General features: G+C 42.6%; 1 pseudogene; it reads right to left on the minus strand.

Annotated features, from left to right (window-relative positions):
- Positions 1-11,439: 11,439 nt before the first annotated feature.
- Positions 11,440-11,505, minus strand: LOC132662620 (U6 spliceosomal RNA; annotated as a pseudogene).
- Positions 11,506-15,940: the final 4,435 nt, after the last annotated feature.

Here is a 15,940-nt window from a genome sequence, read left to right on the forward strand (position 1 = left end):
CTATTTTTAACTTTTTGAGGAGCTCTGTACTGTCTTCCAAAGTGGCTATACCAGTTTGCATTCCCACCTACAGTACATAAGGGTTCCTTTTTCTCCATATCCTCACCAACCTGTTGTTTCTTGTGTTGTTAATTTTAGCCATTGTGACATGTGTGAGGTGATCGCTCATTGCAGTTTTGATTTGTATTTCCCTGATGACAAGTGATGTTAAGCATCTTTTCCTGATTCTGTTGACCATCTGGATGTCTTCTTTGGAGAAATGTCTGTTCATGTCTTCTACTCATTTTTTAATTGGATTATTTATTTTTTTTAAGTGTTGACTTGAATCTATTCTTTATGTATTTTGGATACTGACCCTTTATTGGATACATCATTTGCAAATATCTTCTTCCATTTAGCAGGTTACCTTTTAGTTTTTGTTGATTGTTTCCTTTGCTATGCAGAAGGTTTTTATTTTGTTGAGTCATTACCACTTCTTGATAGCTCTGTGTTTACTCTACATTTTCTACAATATCATTTCCACTTAATGGCAGAATAATCTGGATAGAAAAGAATGTTTTCTCTTACCAGTCCAGCATCCAGCAGAAATGACAAGAAGCAGTAAAAATACACCTGAGCTTAAGATCCAGACAATTTTCCTGGCTCCTCTCTCCCAATGTGTTTAGTACCTGTGGGAGCAAGAATCCAAAATGGCTCCCAAAGATTCCCACCCCCTGCTAGTTACACCCTTGTGTATTCCCCTTCTGAATTGTACCATGGTTGGTCTTTATGATGAACAGAAATGGCAGAAATGATAACCCAGCACTTCTAAGATTAGGTTGTAATTTTTGGTGCTCTCTCACACATGCTTTCTCTTGGATGACTTCCCTTGGAGAAAGTCAAGTCTTGAGCAGACCTGTGGGGAGGTTCACATGGCAAAGAACTGAAGCCTCTTACCAACAGCTGCAGGAGTGAGCTTGGAAGTGGATTCTGCAGCTCTAGAGAGTCTTCAGAGTCTATAGCCTTGGTCAACAGCTTGACCTCAGCTAAGCCATTCCCAGGTTCCTGACTCCTAGAATATATGTAAACTAATAATAACTTGTTGTTTTAAGCTACTAAGTATTGGGGTAATTTGTTTTACAGCAATAGGTAACTAATACAGTGCCCCTATTCTGTGCCTCAAGCATTTTACTCCTTCCCTATAGTGGTACTTACCACACTGCGTTGTAATTACCTGCAATTACCTGTGTATGCTTCTGTCTCCTCCTCAGATGAAGTTTAATGGATACTGTGTCTTATTGTCCTTGGATCTTCATAACCTGGCATATGCCTGGCCCATAGCAGATGGTCAGAAAACTTTGTGGGATGAATAACTTGCATTTGTATAGCACATTAGAATTTATAAAGTGTTGGTGCACTCATGTATTCTTCATGGTAACCCTAGAATATACCTACTACTATTTTCCCCACTCAACAGATGAGGCAATTGATGCTCAGTGACTCAATTATCTCACAGCCAATAATTGATAAAATCAGTACTCACACCCAAGTAATCCAATTCGTAGTCTGTGCTTCTTCCTCTATACCACACTGGTCTTCATTTAGCCTATGGGGGAGGGGGATAGAAGGAAAATTATTCTAAAGAATAGAATGCGGGGCGCCTGGGTGGCTCAGTCAGTTAAGCGTCCGGCTTCGACTCAGGTCATGATCTCACAGTCTGTGGGTTCGAGCCCCGTGTCAGGCTCTGTGCTGACAGCTCAGAGCCTGGAGCCTGTTTCGGATTCTGTGTCTCCCTCTTCCTCTGACCCTCCCCTGTTCATGCTCTCTCTCTCTGTCTCAAAAATAAATAAATGTTAAAAAAAATTAAAAAAATAAAAGATAAAAAAATAAAGAATAGAATGCTGTTCAATCATGATGGAGCTCCATAGAAGGGACAGTGGACAAGAACATGATTCATTTAGGAATAGGCCAGGTCTCTGTGGGTTTTCCCATACCCCATATGCAATGTCTCATTTAATCATAACAAACCCAAAACAGAAAATCAATCATTATTCTTCCCACTTCACAGATGACAAAACCAAGGCAAGATCTCACATACGTTAAATAATAGAGCTGGGACACAAGCAAATGTACTCAAACTCCTAGTTTAAGGCTCTTCTTGTAAAACTCAAACTGCTTCCTTTTCTTAGTACTAGACAGCTGAGTTTGGGGGTCAGATAGAATTCCTGATTCCAGCAGGGACACACAGGGCAAGATATAACAGAGTCTCAGACAATGAGCAGATGTGACTAATGCAAGGACACTACCTGTGTAGCTACGTAACACATCACGCTCATACTGAGCTCTAGTCACTGATTCTCAGGTGCAGGGTCCAGGGTTTTACAATATCCCTTCTATCAGTGAAAGGAAATAGCTTGCAGTTAGCTTTGAGTCATTTTCAGTTTGCACATCTTTAAAATGGGAAAAATAATTATAGTGATGGTTAAATGAGATGATGTATGTAAAATGGCTGGCATGTAATATCCATTTTATATACTGTGAGCATGTAAATATATAAATATTCCTCCCCCTTCTGACATTATTGCTATGGGACATTTTTAGGACAGGAGCACATATCATTTTGTGAGACTCTCTTCCCCTCATAAGCTGAAGTCTTAGAGCAGCAGTAAAAAGCAGAAGGAAAGGAGAATATTTCTGAGGGTCTGCATAGTCTCCAGCCTGAAGGGAGCTCTGCAGTGAGATTTCTGCTTTATGTCAGCTGTGCAGTGGGGCAGGAAGACCTCCATTCTTTGAGGGCAGGTATCAAGCTGAAGAGAAGAAGCCCCAGCTGTTCTGTGGGACCTGATGGAATGTGCCTCGGGGCTGCCTGACGCCTTGCTGGGTTGGGTAAACTTGGCCTGTTGTTTTCCATCCAAGAGACCTTTCACCTTGAGGGCTCAGTGACCAGAAAAACATTCCAGAAGCCAATAATTTCTCATTCTCCAGGGAGCCAGGGAGAAGACAGTTTCTGGACTGGACGCTGGGGACAAACCCATGAACTATGAGTGGGCCTCTGTGCTGAGGACTCCGTCTGATCCCAGGAAATGCAGTGGGGTTCCATGTGCTAGAAGACATAGCTTCCTGCCAGGAAAAGGATCTGGGCTTTGTCTTCACACACGCCAGCATTTAGATGTGGCTGTCTAGGGTTTCATGGATGGGCTGTGGAGATGGCCAATCCCCAGCTGGAAGTCAGAGTGAGCCTCTTTCAGTCCTGTTCAATGTAATTCAGAGCAATTAAACCACTAAGTCAGAACCTACCAGGTGCAGACCTTTGAGAAAGCAGATGATGCTATGGAAAGGCCATAGGCTTTGAAGCTGGAGAGTCTTCTCTTGAAGACTTGGGAAAGATATTTAACCTCTTTGAGCCTCAGTTTCTTTATCTGTAGAGTAAGATGAATAGTAATGCCTGCTCTGCAGTGCTGAGATAAGGATTAAATGAAGTTGTCATGTATAAAGGGTATAGAAAAGTGCCTGCTGCCTGATCAGTGCTCAACAAACCAATCTTTATTATCAAGTTTCATGGGGAAATGGATGAGAGGTGAAAACAGCCACAGTTAGAAAGACAGTACATGTAAAATTCAATGTAACTAGTTTGATTTTTTTCAACCAGTGTATATTGTGAAACTTCCTAAGTGCTAGTGACTAAATGGGGGGGGTGGGGGGTGGGGAGCTATAAGAACAATGGCCTCAACCTATAAGAACTCAGAATTTTGCCCCTGAGATGGACAAGTAAGCAAACACTTTCTATTAGACTTATAAGCCATCCAAGGTAAACAATAGAAAATGTTGTCAGAGCAGAGTGGAGGAGGTGCTCACATTTTCAGAAGGAGTTAGAAGAGGCCTTGCTGAGGAACCAACCATTGGGCTCCATTGGCTGAGTCTTAAAATATAAACGAGAAAGAGTTCACCAGGTGAAATGAGTTGGAGAAAGTCATTGCTGACCTTGGGGACAGTGTGTGGGAAAAACATAGGCACAAAAGAGCTTGTTTGGAAGAATGAGAACCAGGGAGTAACTGAATAAAAGGGACATGATAAAGGACCATCAGTCCTGAGAGATACTAAAAAGATCTTGTTTGCCTGCTAAAGGGGTAGGACTTTGCTCTGGGGACAAAGGGGGTTTTAAAGCAAAAATGAGATGATTAATTTGTTTTTAGGAAAGATAACTGGGTGAAGGATGGTGTGCAAAGGGGAAATACTGGAGGCTGGGAGACTGGAAGCATATGAAGATAAGAAGCTCATCTGGGTTACATAATCAGGAAGTTGGTAGGGTCTCAGGAAGAGAGGCTAGACCTCTTGGCTCCTGGTTTGAGCTTTTTCGATTAGATGGCTCCTCCTTCCACATCTTTGAAACCTGCCTACTAAGGCAAACCTTGACCTAAAATTACAGTGCTCATGTGAACAGGAAAATAAAGCATACCACATTGCAACTATGTTTGATTTGGACCAAGGCATCTGCTTTTTATCTATGGTTCACCACAGCATTAAAACATGTTCAACATTTTTCTGAGCATTTACTCCCTGAGGTCTGTATTCCTAAAGAGAATGCAAGTTCATATTGATTTGGGCAAATCATCCATCCACTTGCTCAGTTCATCCATCCATGTGTCCATCCACAGAACCACAGAAATACATCAGCAGCTACTGTTCTAGTCTGGCTATGTCCTGGGGATAGAGATGGAAGGTAGTCTCTGCCCTCAGAAAGCTCATAGCCTGGCAGAGGCAGAGACAGGAAAGTCAACAGACAGGGACAATCCAGTGTGGTGTGTGCTAACCCAGTGAGAGAGATGTACTGATTTCTATGGGAGCGTGAAGCAGGCATACTCAACAGCCATCAGGGAAGTAGAGGACACTTGTTTAAGCCTTGAAGGGCAAAAAAGAAGAGGGTGCAGAGGTACTCTGAGTAGAAGGAAGAGCATGTGCTACTTGGGGTTACAGTGCAGGGACAGGAATGATTAGAACTGGAGACTTCAACAAGTCTTCTAGCCCTGAAGCCAAACACATGCTTTGCCTATTTTAATCAAATAAACCACATTAATCCAGATTTAACTTATGGCTTCCATCTGGGACCTCACTGCACACGACTAAGCCAGTGTCCACTTTCCCCCAAATTACCAAATAGGCAAAGTTTGTTTGGCATTTTCTGACCGCCTTTTTCAGGGCCAGTCTCAGGACACCTCCAACTCTGGACCCAGTGCCCTAAGTTGTTCCTCCAAACCAAGAGCCCTCTTCACGCACCCCCCTCAGGGGCCCAAGTCCCAGTCTGTCTATTCTCACTCACTTCCCTATCAACTCTTAGCTTGTGGGATAAATTCTGCCCAGCTTTTGGATGGTGTGACCTTGTGAACCTGAAAGGCTGCTGCACATTTTACTTGTTCGTAAGCACCAGCCAGCTTAAAGCATTCACCTGTCAGAGGTATCTGTACTCAACATTGTCTTTCCTCACTTTACCTGTCCTCTGTGAGGTATGTGACCTCATCATTCCTTCACTCATGGTTTTCTATGAAATCCCTGTCTCTGGGGTTACCTCCTACTTCTCCCGCAGCCCCATTCATAAAGCTCTATCATAACACTTCTCAAACATACAGAGTTTTAACCATATCCTTATTTTTGCCTTCATACTGGACAAAAAGCTCTGTCCTACTCACTTTTCTTTCCCCAGATCCTGCACATAGTGGCACTAATAAACATTGCATGGATGAATGAATTAGTAAAGGAATGGACTGAAGTCTCTAGAACAAACTTCTGCCAGTGGAATGCCATTATAGAGTTAAGAACAGCAAACATAAGAGGCAGGGTGGAGAACCAACTTTTGAGACTTTCAGTACCCCCTCTGAGCTAAGGTTAGTTGTGAGGAAGGCAATGCTGCTCCTGACAACAGAGAGAAGGCAGCATTTTATATCTTGATTTCTTTGGGCCCTGTCTGTCCTCATTTCTCCAGGCCCATTTCTTTGGGCCTGTGCTACTTTGTATGGCTCTTATTCATGAACTTGGAACTATTAATGACACAATAGCAGCTGATATTATACTTGACCCGAATTATGTTTTAGCACTAATGTGCAATTTCACAGAAGAGAAGGACTCAATTGAAGTTAATACTCGCTAAAAAGAAAATGAGTGGTCCCTGGCTTATTATTAGAAAAATCCTAGCCTTTGGTCTGAATTTTTTTCTAGTTTTACTGAGAAATAATTGCCGTACATCATTGTATAAGTTTAGGGTGCACAGCATGATGGTTTGATTTACATATATTGTGAAATGATGACCACAGTAAGCTAAGCTATCATCTGTCTTCTCATATAGATACAGTATGAAGAAAAGAATAAAGGGGAACAAGTTATCTCCTCATGATGAGAACTCTTAGGATTTATACCCTGAACAGCTTTCCTGTGTGTGATCTGACAGTGTTAGCTATAGTCACCATGTGATGCATTACATCCCTTGTACTTCTTTATCTTATAGCTGGAAGTCTGTACCCTTTGACCACTTTCCTCTAATTCTCCCTACCAACTCCCGCGTCTGCTAACAAGTCTGATCTTCTTTTATTATTTTATGGGTTTTTTTTTGCATTTTTTTTCTCAATTCCACATATAAGTGAGATCGTGTAATAGTTGTCTTTCTCTGTCTGACTTACTTCACTTAGCATAGTGCCTTCAAAGTCTATCCATGTTGTCGCAAATGGTAGAATCTCCTGGATTTTTTTACAGCTGAATAATATTGCATTGTATATAGATACCACAACTTCTTTATCCATCCATCCACTGATGGACACTTAGGTTGTTTCCATGTCTTGGCTATTGTAAATAATGCCTCCATGAACATGGGGGTGTAGGTATCTTTTCACATTAGTGTTTTTGTTACCTTTGGCTATATTCCCAGATTATAGAGGCAGGTTGGAGAACCAATTTTTTATTAGGATCCAAAAATACTAAAAAGCCTGACTGATTAGACATGTAAAGCACATGCTGAGTGTCCTCAGCCAAAGGCAAATATGAGAAAAGTCAAACAGTGTATAGTAAACAAATAAATGAATCACAGTGTTGGGTAAACTGCTGTTTGGCACCAATCCATGATCACAGACCAAGAAGTGTCTCTGCAAAAATGTGAAAAATATCTGGAAAAGATGTGGAAAATATCTCAAAAACAGATCTGAATTGGACCTGTAGTCTTGACTACAACTAAACTTTGTCCCACACGAGTAATACATGATGTTTTCCTTTAGTACATATTTGTTCACTAATCTGTCTATGGATCATGGGTGAGGCTGCTTCCTGCAAAGTGAACTGCACTCTGTGGTGGCCTTGGTCATTGCTGTGCATGGCCAGCTGGGGCCAGGCTGACCCACGGCCATGGGAAGCAAAGGTAATCGAATCTGGCTGCTTAGTGCAGTGGAATGGGACCAGGGCCAGGAGCTGGGGGCCCTGGGTCAAATAGTTGCAGACCACATGTAATATTCTTTAAAAGGCCTTGGCCTTCCACATGCATTAGCATGCAACTGACTACAGACTGTTTATTTAGTCTAATGTCCAATTTGACATTTAATTACAACAAACTTCTTTAATTCATGGAATCGCTTATTCCATGGTGAAAGTCACCTTGTGAATATTAGGGATAAAACGGTAGGAAAGACTTAGGCCTAAGTTTTCTAAAATCTTTCAGATAACTAGCTTTGTGTGCTAAGTTCTAGGCATAAAAAGGGCTACAAAAAATTAACAGACACAAATCCTCCTGCTCTCAAGGAGTTGAGAGTCAAGGAAGCAACATTAGTGATGTTATACCTATAAAATAAGGTAGAAGGAGAAAGTAACAATAGCTAGCATTTATTAAACACTGACTGTGGGCAAGGCACTATTCTAAATGCTTTACATGTACTGGCTCATTTATTATTTTTATATTAAATATAATTTGTTGTCAAATTGGTTTCCAAACAATACCCAGTGCTCATCCCAACAGGTGCCCTCCTCAATGCCCATCACCCACTTTCCCCTGTCCCCTACCCCCACCCCCATCAATCCTCAGTTTGTTCTCAGTGTTTAAGAGTCTCTTATAGTTTGCCTCCTCCCTCTCTGTAATGTTTTTCCCCACCTTCCTCTCCCCCATGGTCTTCTTTTAAGTTTCTCAGGATCCACATATGAGTCAAAATATATGGTATGTGTCTTTCTCTGACTGACTTATTTTACTTAGCATAATACCCTCCAGTTCCATCCATGTTACTACAAATGGCCAGATTTCATTCTTTCTCATTGCCAAGTAGTATTCCATTGTATATATAAACCACATCTTCTTTATCCATTCATCAGTTGATGGACATTTAGGTTCTTTCTATAATTTGGCTATTGTTGAAATGCTGCTATAAACATTGGGGTACAAGTACCCCTATGCATCTACCCTATGACCCAGCAATAGTGCTGCTAGGAATGTACTGGCTCATTTAAACCTAACAAAACCCTTATGAAGTAGGTGCTCCCATTAGCTCCATTTTACAGATGAGGAAACTGAGACATGGAGAGGCTTATAAATTGCCCAAGATCACACACAGCTAAGGCGCCAGTAGGGATTTGAACTCAAGTGGTAGGACTGCAGATCCTGTGCACAACCACTGTGCTATTGTGGGTGCCAGGAGCATCTGAGAGGTGCACATCAGAAGCTCATATCTCAGTTCTGGGAGCTCAGTTGATGGAGATATTCAATGCATCCTTGGAGAAAGATTACCCAGACTTTGTAGAGACATAACATTACTAAGCCTTGAAGGATGGGGAGGATTTGAACATATAAATGTTGGCAGTGAGAGTGGAGGAAGAATTTAGAGAAAAGGAAAGAAAGGTTTCCAGGTTGAGAGCAGCATTAGTAAAATATGAAGCAGTGATCACACAGGATCTGAGGAAACAGCCGAGGTCAGTCTGGTTGTATCAGAATGTGTGAAAACATGGGAATGCAAGCTGATGCAGCCACTCTGGAAAACAGTATGGAGGTTCCTCAAAAAACTAAAAACAGAACTACACTACTAAGCATTTATCCATGGGATAGAGGTGTGCTGTTTTGAAGGGACACATGCACCCCCATGTTTATAGCAGCACTATCAACAATAGCCAAAGTATGGAAAGAGCCCAAATGTCCATCGATGGATGAATGGATAAAGAAGATGTGGTATATATATATATATATATATATATATATATATATACACACACATACACAGTGGAGTATTACTCGACAATTGAAAAGAATGAAATCTTGCCATTTGCAACTACGTAGATGGAACTGGACGGTATTATGCTAAGCAAAATTAGTCAGTCAGAGAAAGACAAAAATCATATGACTTCCCTCATATGAGGACTTTTTTTTTATTAAAAAAATTTTTTTTTAATGATTATTTATTTTTGAGACAGAGAGAGACAGAGCATGAATGGGGGAGGGGCAGAGAGAGAGGGAGACACAGAATCTGAAGCAGGCTTCAGACTCTGAGCCATCAGCCCAGAGCCCGACGCGGGGCTTGAACTCATGGACCGCGAGATCGTGACCTGAGCTGAAGTCGGACGCTTAACCGACTGAGCCACCCAGGTGCCCCATCATATGAGGACTTTAAGAGACAAAACAGATGAACATAAGGGAAGGGAAACAAAAATAATATAAAAACAGGGGGACAAAACAGAAGAGACTCATAAATATGGAGAACAAACAGGGTTACAGGAGGGGTTGTGAGAGGGGGGATGGGCTAAGTGGGTAAGGGGAACTAAGGAAACTACTCCTGAAATCATTGTTGCACTATATGCTAACTAATTTGGATGTAAATTTTAAAAAATAAAAAAAAAATTAAATTAAAAAAAAATGTGTGAAAACAAAGGAGTGGGAGAGGGCTGCAGGGACAGTTGGGGCTAGACCTGAAAGGTGTGCTCCCAAAGATGATCTTTATCCACCTATTCCCTGCACTTTGCCAAACTGATGAGCTTATCACCAAAAATCACTCACAGAGAAACTTTGAAACTAAAAATGAACAAATGAGAGAATTAAAAAAAAAAAAGGTCACTTTCCCCCAAAGATGAGTAAGCACAGGAAAACTCAAGTTCTGTGTCCAGTTTTCTGCTTGTCAGCTACGACATTGTGAATAACCTTCCCAATGTTCCAGATCAGCTATACTTTGTCAAACTACTGGATAAATAAGCGTACATTTCATAGTAAAGATGGTAGTTAGATTCTTGGCAATAATTCCTGATAATTCTGAAGGGTTCCAGGCCTTCGTTAGAAACAGGGGTTTGACTTGCTGTTGTTGCTATGCAAAAGAAAAAATAATTCCAGGTACTTATTTTAGAATTGGTAGGGCCTTTTCAAACCATGTAAACTATGCCCACTTATTTTGCCAAAGAAGTAAAAAAAGTTTAAAGGTTAAATGGACTTACTCAAAGCCACCCAGAAAATCAATAGCAGAATCATTTTTTGAACACAAAATTTGGGGGAAGCAAAAAAAAAAATGCTTTTATTGCACATTCGTAAAATCTACATATAGAATGCATCCAGTGTTCTGTCCCACTCCTCATCCATGAATCTTTGAAATTTAGTTAAAAACAAAATCCCAACAAGAAGTTTTTAAAAATGTTGAACATAAATTTTATTTATACTTACAAAAGTGGTCTTTGTAAATATATATACCATGCTACAAAATAATTCAGTAGAGCTATTAAAATTAACTATAGCTGACTCTGAGCGCTTGTTCTGTGGCAAGCATCGTACTGAGCATTTCAAGTGCATTATCTCATGTCATGAGGACAACAACCCTCACAAAGGTACTACTGTGATCCTCATTATATGCTCGAGGAAACTGAGAGATTTAGTAACTTGCTCCAGCTTATATAGCTAGTGAGGACTAGTCTGGAGTCAGGCTGCCTGACACTGCTATTAACTGTTAAAATAACCTCTGTAGCTGTAGTGGATGACACTTACCTGTACCAGTAAATTGAAATTGTCCAGCCAAGGTGTAGAAACTGGAAGATTTTCTGTAAAAAATGTTACCCTTAACTGGGAGCCTCTGGGGAAATAACACTTCTAACAGAACTTCTTATCTGTATGCCACAGCCAACCATTTTTGCTGCACTTTGTTGAAGAAACAGATGCCTGCAGTTTATCACCATCAGAATCCCAGTGGCCATTAATGACTGTTAGCAGCCTGCACCTGCAGCCTGCCCAGTGCTGTGCCCATCAAACATTGCCCCGCCATGAGTGGAGCCTGCTTGAGTAGCCTGAAAGCCTGGGCAGAGGTCTAGGGTCTTGAGAAGCAGTACTTTGGCTTGCCTCAGGCCCCGCGTTCTGCCCCACCTGGCCTCACCTGTCATCCCACTGACCGGAGACCCCATTCACTGTATTTAGGAAATGGCCTTTGGCTCTCCTGCTTCCTGTCTGTTCTACGGCCATTACGCTTCTTTTTTTTTTTTTTAATTATGGAACGCTTCACAAATTCCTGTGCCACCCTTGTGCAGGGGCCATGTTAATCTTCTCTTGCCACTACCCTTCTTTGGACATCCATCAAGCATCCAGGACTGCTCTAAGCTTCCTATTTCCTCATGCACCTTCTTGACGCCTTCCAGTCCATCCTCCCCTCTGCTACCAGAATGATCCTCCAAACCTGATCACGTCAATCCTCTCTTCTGAACTCTGTGATGGCTTCAAGTTGCCTACAAAGTAGAAATCACACTCCGAAGCATGACATTCAATATCCTTCACAGTCCTTACCTTCTGGCACTCAACAAATATTTGGTCAATCAGTGAATGCTCTCTTCTTTAAAATCCTGTTAGCAAACATTCTCTCCACATGTTATTCAACCATCCAATTTATTAAGTATCCACAATGTGTTGAATTTTAGGAATTTACTGGGTTTTTCCCCCATAGGATAATGGGATAACAGACATAGTTATGGACACAGAATCTGGAGACCTGGGTTCAAGTGCCACTCTGGCCCTTTCTCTGTATGTGGAAAGTAATTTTCTTCCTCTAGCCTCAGTTTCTCCATTTGTGTAAAAGAAAGTAGATCTACACCATCTCGAAGGCTCTTACAGCCCATGTCTGTACTGGTCCCTGATATTAGAATCCCTTGAAGGAGGAACCAAGAATGTTAGACCCTAGGCAGCCTAAAATGTGTGTCCCACAGCTGAATCCTGTGCTCAGCAGCTTCAAGACATCCTACTTTACCCATGTCCTCACTTCAGCATAGTCTCTCAGAATCTCCTGACTGGCTCTATACTAAATTATACCACTGACATTCACATCTTCAGTGTATTAGACCTGGAGCTGAGACAATAGAGCTCTTAGAGACTTCAGCTATGATCTCATCTTCTGACCAAGATTTTTTTTCTTGGCCTGTGATTGCTCAGCCCTAACGGGGGTGGGGAAGCAGGGAGCCCCTACTCCAGGAAGTACTGGTGCTCACTCAGCATACCATAGGTCTGAAATTGGAGCAGGAACTTGTGTGGGCTGGCAGAAACCTTGTAGGCTCCTGTGGGAAAGAGAGGAAGAATCTAGGCAAGCCCAGGAGAAACAATCCTGAGAGCAAAGAGACCTGAAGAGATGGAAGGCAGCAGGGTTGGTGTAAGGGAGAACTCCTTTATTGAGAAGCTTCTGCATACCAGGCACTTCTAATCTGGGCTACCATTTTGCAAGGCAGGTATTATCCTATTTCCAAAGCTCAAAGAGATTCACTTTTCCAGAACCACATGACTAGGGAGTAGCTGTGGGATTCAAACCTAGGTCTTCAAAGATCTGTGTTTTTTCTTTCACACACCCTGAGAAGCATCTTGGAGAAACTTAGGAAGTCTTGAGAGTAAAGCTTGACCCTCAGGGAATACTTACCAGATGGTTCTTTCTAGGAAATGGGCAAAATACTAATGGGCTAATATTTCATCCCAAATGACCAGTGCTAACCATGAGAAAAGGTAATGTTATAATCACCAAAGGAAATAGCTTTAGGTCATAAATGAATGTTGTCTTTTGGGGGGATGTAGAATGACGTTGTTAATTCCTTGAACATGAATGTGACTAATAAACTAGGTGTGGTATCAGTCATCTTGTCCACACAGCTGTCTGGGTACACTAATCTGTGGTTTGAGTCTCAGTTGCTGTCTGCCCAGTGGCGTGCTACACTCTAATCTCCTGGGTTCACAGTTAGCTTGACAGTTTTGCTGAGTCTGACTCACTTGCTCCCAGCCTCAATTGTTCTGTGCCAGTGCAGACTTCTTTTACAGTTGGCCTACTTAGAAACACAGGATGTTAGTGTTGGAAGGGAGCTACCTTAAAAGTCACCTAGTATAACCCCCTATCTTACAAATGAGTTCACGGGTCCCAGACGAGGTTTGGCGATATCTGAACTCGGGTGGGTTTAAGTGGGAGGCATGGTGGACCTCAGCAACATGGGCCTGTCTGACAGGAGGAGGAAGCTGGGATCAAGCAGCACTGGAGCTGGCCATACTAACACTGCTGCAGGATATGGGGGACCAGGGCACGGGGAGCAGACCCAGCCCCCTGGAAGAATGGGTTGGAAGAGGAAAACAGAGCGTCGGATTCCAGCCAAGCAGTCTGGAGTTTAGGGCAAGGCTTCTGTCCCAGCAGGGAAATGTAGGGCTGAGTAAGGGAATTAGGCTGCAGGTCAGTTGTGAGGACTGGGCTGACATGGCAAGGAGGGGGATGGGTATGAAGAGAAAAGTCCTAACTCAGAGCCTACCAGGCAGTGCAGAGTTCACCAGAGCACAATAAAGTCCAGATTAGTGTCAGCACACACCACCCCCTTGGTGGGTGGTAGCTGATGAACTTCTCACTCTTCAGGAAGGCTCCAGACTGCAAACAACTCCATGCCATAGCTGGGAAACCAGGGAAGGCAGCCCTGAATTACTCCATCCATTCTGCATCCAGATGTCTCTTGGATATCCCTTTCCTCCATTTCTACTGTCATCATCCTGAGCCCTGGTCATCACTCCCCACCCCCCCGAATTACTGCAGTAGAATTTTATTCTACCTGCACTCTTTCTAAATATTCTTCTCATTGTCACCAGAGGCATGTTTCTATGACATGTGAGGTTGTCACTTGCTTTCTATACATGTTGGATGACCTGCCATTGCCTACCAGCCTTTCTCAACTGGGCTTCCACGTGACCATCAACCCCTACAGAAAATTATTTGAGTCACTGTTTTCTCGGTTATCTCCCCAGGATGGTGCATAACTGGTATTGTTCTAGGTACAAAGGGAAGAAATTCATTTGTACAGGGGATGCCTAAGGTCAAGAGGGCTTAGTTTTCTTTTTAATTTTTTTAATGTTTATTCAGTTTTGAGAGATAGAGAGTGTGAGCAGGGGAGGGGCAGAGAGAGAGGGGAGATACACAATCCAAAGCATTTTCCAGGCTCCGAGCTGTCAGCACAGAGCCCGATGTGGGGCTCAAACTCATGAACCGTGAGATCATAACCTGAGCCAAAGTCGGCTGCTCAACCGACTGAGCCACCCAGGCACCCCAAGAGGGTTTAGTTTTCTTGTGGAACCCTGGCTGAAGAAGGGCTGATGAGAATACAGCCCAGATGTTGAAGCCTGGCACTCAAGGTCCCACACAGCCTCAGTCCAACTTCTCTGAGCCTCATTTCTTGCCCTCCCTATCATACATCCCATGCTCTGACCATACCAAACTCTTCTCATTTCTCCATCATTTGATTTTGTTCACATCTTAATGTTCTTCCTTCCACGTCTCCTTCTTGGCCTTACAAAACCTTCACCTTCCTCCAAAGGCCAGCTCAGATGTCACCTCCTCTCTGAAGTGGTGCCTCTATGACCCTTAAAGACTGATTAAATTATCCCCCCCTCTGTGTACCCTTATTTTGTGTATATGTGAGCCACTGTAGAGGACATTGTTCCTGGTGGAGGTTTACATCTCTGTGTGACCTACAAAACTTAGACTTTCTGCACAGCAGGCCACATCCCCCATACTCCCCTGACCTGAATAGATGTTTATCAAACTGAACAGCCCAGAGCTCCCTGGGTGATCAAAAACAATGCTGATTCTGGAACACAGGACTCTTGACTCTTATTGTGTATTGTTATTTGGGTTTCCACATGACACTAGATCAACTGTTAAACATGCCAATTTTAGATATGCAGGTTTGCATGGTAATAGTGTGGGCTGGGAGAAAACTTCTGGAATAATTACTGTCTGAGTGAGGGAGTAACAGCTGGTAGGTCCCACTATGAAGGCAGAGTGGAGCCCAAATGATGTCAAGTAAAGTACCAGAGGAGACTCCATCAGGAGTATGCATAGCACCAGCTTTATAATTTCTCTAGAAAAAAAAGAGAAAGAAATGAAGGAGAAATCGTTGATGGTAGGGCTAATTGAAGGCCACATATGTCGAGAACTGTGTCTGAAATGAGTCATCAAAGCTAAAATCTGATAATAAAGAGAAGGTACACTTGTATAGTGCAGAATGATGTCACATAAGTGATCTCATTTAATTCTCAGAATAACCCTGTGGTCGTGGGGGGTGGGGGGGGTGGAGTGAAGGTGTTTGTAGTTTTGTTACAGCCCTTCCTTTACAGAGGAGACAATTAAGGCTCAGAAAGAAGTGACGTGTCAAACACCCACTGTCCCTAAGTGAGGCAGCTGGAACTAGAAGACAAGCTTGCCTGTCCCAGGTCCAGAGCCGCATTCACTTTGTTTAAGAACGGGGAGGCGGCTCCTCTGCTCTAAAAGCTGACGGCTTTTATAAAATCAAATAGGATGACATATAGAGGATTTTCTGAGCTGTGACTCAGAGGGACTCTCCATAAACTCAAGACTTTTCTAGGCTGTTTTCAGATGAAGATAAAAAACCATTAGTCAGCTGACTTGCAGGGAGTTGGCTGATACAGAGCAATTCTTGGCCTGAATTGGGCAAAACTCTGACTTGACTAAAGAATCTGGGACAG

This window comes from Panthera onca, chromosome D1 (genome assembly GCF_046562875.1).
Source record: "Panthera onca isolate mPanOnc1 chromosome D1, mPanOnc1 haplotype 2, whole genome shotgun sequence".
Classification (NCBI taxonomy): Eukaryota; Metazoa; Chordata; class Mammalia; order Carnivora; family Felidae; genus Panthera; species Panthera onca.